General features: G+C 39.4%; 1 pseudogene across 1 annotated transcript; it reads left to right on the top strand.

Annotated features, from left to right (window-relative positions):
- Positions 1–454: 454 nt before the first annotated feature.
- Positions 455–3,156, top strand: LOC306642611 (large ribosomal subunit protein eL8-like; annotated as a pseudogene). Its single transcript has 2 exons — positions 455–466; positions 2,030–3,156. The product of its transcript is annotated as a large ribosomal subunit protein eL8-like (transcript).
- The last annotated feature ends 519 nt before the right edge of the window (positions 3,157–3,675 follow it).

Raw genomic sequence — 3,675 nt, 5'->3', positions numbered from 1 at the left:
CTTACTTTGTTTTTGCTCAGTTTGGCAAAAAAGTAAATACATATGGCATTAAATAGTGTCTGCACAACACACATGATTATGGAATATTTTTTCCTCACAATTGATTACATATGATTTATGGGAGTAAAAGATATCTTGTTATCAGTGTAAGGATTTTTACTCCTAGGTCAGTCTAGCTTTTCACTGTACAGATCTGAGAAACTATTTGTGTGAACTAAATAAGCTTCACTATATTATTGTACTATTTAATAGTCTGTTACTATTGTGTGACACTCACAGGGTGTTTCCCCCCTTTATTAGGATGACATTATAGGCCATAAACATTTTAAAGGCATCATCTCATTATATAATCCAATATTGACTGCTTGCATTCCTCCTTGTGCTTCTTGGTTTCATGCTTAACTGCTTAAAATAATATAACCAACTCTTAATTACTTGTGCTGATTAAGGGGTAATGTTAACACAGGTAAGTTAAATCTTGGATAAATGAACACCACAGAGTAAAGATTTGTCTTGCAGTGGCCCACTGGAAGCCTTTCCACCTCTATCCACAGCTAGTAAAGTATTTAAAGCAGAAAGGTCTGGAATGGCAAATATGAGCTAACTGCCTGTTGCAGTCCTTTATCTGCCCATACTCCTTGGATATTGAAGACTCACCCATATATCCTAAGGTCTCTTCCCTAACATGCTAGAAAACCAATCCTGGGAGAGATGCAGGTATATTCACTGAGTCTGTGACTCACAATTGAGAACTGGCTTCTGTTGAAGAAGTGGCCAAAATATGGATAAAAATGTCTAATATTAGAGACCTGAAAAATTTGAATTCATAATTCTCATTTTTCATTTTTGCCACATACACTTAATTGGCATTGTATCTAAATACATTAGCCTTTTCTATATAAATCTTCTATTAAGTTAGTAATAGAAGTTCTTAGTGAAATATGTAGTCCTGGGTTTGTTATGGGCCAGGCTATATGGACAATGACCAAACAGATTCCATTTTACCCTAAGACTCCATGTCATGTAGGAAATGCTTCTCCCATGGGAAAACTCCACCTCTGTACCCCAACAGTTGCCTAGCATAGCATGTTTGGCAACACAAAATGACAATTCTTATACAATGTAATAATATTCTCCCTCTGGGTTCCACTTTTCTTGGGCAGTGTACCCTAACATTAGTTTAAATGTTAGTAACCATTTTCTGATTGTCATAGCAATAGTCAATTATGATTAATGTTCTGACATCCTTTAGTTATGGTATTAAAGGTGTACTCTAACCCTTGGAGGGGGTCAAAAGGTGCAGACTTGCAGCCTGCCTTTCTGCCCCACCGGCTGGTGAATCCAGACTGCCAGTTGGTGAATAAAGATCGTTCCATCTCCTGCCTTAAGATCAACTCAGTGATTTATTGTGATCTTGCCATAACAGGTTTTTGCTTTTAAAAATTCTCTGCACTCCTGAAAAGTCAGTGTACTGAAGTACATTTACTCCATGGTTACTGTCAGTACCTCTGTGTTATGTGATATGATACTGTATATGGAATTACTGTTTTAAAATTTCAAAGAAACATTGAAAATCTATTGCTCTGAATGAAAGTCTGTCACTCTAAATGGAAATGTGTTCAAATTTGACCAGTTCAGTTTAAGACACGAAACAGCAACTTGAAGAAGGAAAAATGAAGATAGTTTACAATTAATGGGTTACACTTTGTTATCTTAGGGTTAGTCTTATAATATTTCTAAATGAAAAATTATATGTATTTGTTACCATGTCTGATGATTACTTTGTTAAAAGCAAAAGTAATGTGCTAAATAAAAATTGTTGTTTTTAAATGTATAAATCATGCCAAGCAAATTATGTATGTGCCATCCAATTTATTGTTAATCTTTTACTGAGTACTGGACTGGGATAAAGGGCTTGTACTGTGCACTTTTTATTAATGAATAAATAGAAAATGTTAGTCATACACACACACACACACACACACAAACACACATGACACAGAACATCCGCATTGGACAGAACATTTAGCTGCAAAGGGACCTTACCCACTTTGTAAATTGGCCGTGCTATATCTGGCTGCAGCAGCAAATGGCTATTCTCTATAAGCAGCTGAAAGTCCTTCACAATTAATTAGTTCACCCAGCCCTTTGACCCAAACAGTCACCCAGGTGCTTAAGCTTGCCAACAAGTACAGACCAGAGATGAGCAGAAGAAGCAGAGGCTGTTGGCCTGGGCTGAGAAGAAAGCTGCTGGCAAAGGGGATGTCCCCATGAAGAGACTGTCCTTTGAGCAGAGGTCAATACTGTCATCACTTTGGTGGAGAACAAGAAGTCTCAGCTGGTGGTGACAGAACATGACGTGGGTCCAATCAAGCTGGTTGTCTTCCTGCCTGCCCTGTGTCACAAGATGGGAGTCCCTTTACTGCATCATCGAGGAGAAGGCCAGGCTGGGATGTATGGTTCACTGGAAGATACGGTTGCCTTCACACAGGGTAACTCAGAAGACAAAGGAGCTCTGGCTCAGCTGGTGGAAGCTATCGGAACCAACTCCTATGACATGTGATGAGAGTCTTCACCACTGGGAGGGCAGCATCCTGGGTCCAAAATCCATGGTTCACATTGCCAAGATGGAAAAGGCAAAGGCTAAAGAACTTGCATGTATGCTGTTGGGTTTCTGTATATAAAATGAACAAATTGTCCTTCATGCAGTGGGTGAGGGAAGCTGAGATATTTCCTAATAATTGAAGTTTAAATTCTGAAGGTTATGCAGCATTTGAGTTAGTCTTGTGTTGTATCCTATTGGGTGACACACTTGGCTGATATAAATTAACTGATAACTGAATTTAACATTTTTCTTTCAAGTGGCTTTGATTGTGGTGGGGAACAATAACCCATGGGGTGTTTCTTTGCATTAATTGCTCAGACTCATGCTGGCCCCTTGGTGTTTGTTTGGGTTTAATCTGTAAATGAATCTTCCCTCACTGGGTAAGAGAGAATCCACTTACACACAGGGACCTTCTTCTTTGTGTTGGCTTTGCATCACATCAAATGATCAGATAATTGTAAATTGTGGAGGCTGAAATATTAGTCCTCTAAGTAAACAGGGAAGATGAGTTATTTCTATTCAGATACTATCTACAGTAAGAGAGCTCATCAGAGATGAGAGGCAGTGACATTGAGGACAGAGTGGAGGTTGTAAGGTGGTGTTTCCTTCCCTTCGGCATCTTATCAGCACAAAGTACACAGTCACAGGAGAAAGTGGTTCAGGTATTATGGGCCCCCCCTTCACCCCATACAAAGTGGAGAATTCATGTAAATGGTAGGAAAAATATGTTCATTAGCTGTTCATTATGGTGACCAAAATACCTGAGAAGAACACCTTAGAGGAGGAAAAGTTTATTTTGGCTCATGGTTTCAGAGGTTTTAGTCCCTGGTCTGCTGACTCCATGGCTCTGGTCCCAAGGTGAGGTGGCACATTATGGGAGAAGGGTGTAGCAGAGAAAAGTACCTTAGCTCATGGCAGCCAGAAAGCAGAGTGGCACAAAATACTAACTCTAAAGGCATCCACCAGTGACCTAATTTCTCCAGCCACACCCTACCCTGTCTACAGTTACCACCCAGTAGAGCAATCCTTTTGAACTATTTATCAAAAGGATTAATCCATGGATGAGGTTA

This window comes from Sciurus vulgaris (genome assembly GCF_902686455.1).
Source record: "Sciurus vulgaris genome assembly, chromosome: 13".
Lineage (NCBI taxonomy): Eukaryota > Metazoa > Chordata > Mammalia > Rodentia > Sciuridae > Sciurus > Sciurus vulgaris.
This window is presented reverse-complemented; position numbering and strand designations above follow the sequence as displayed.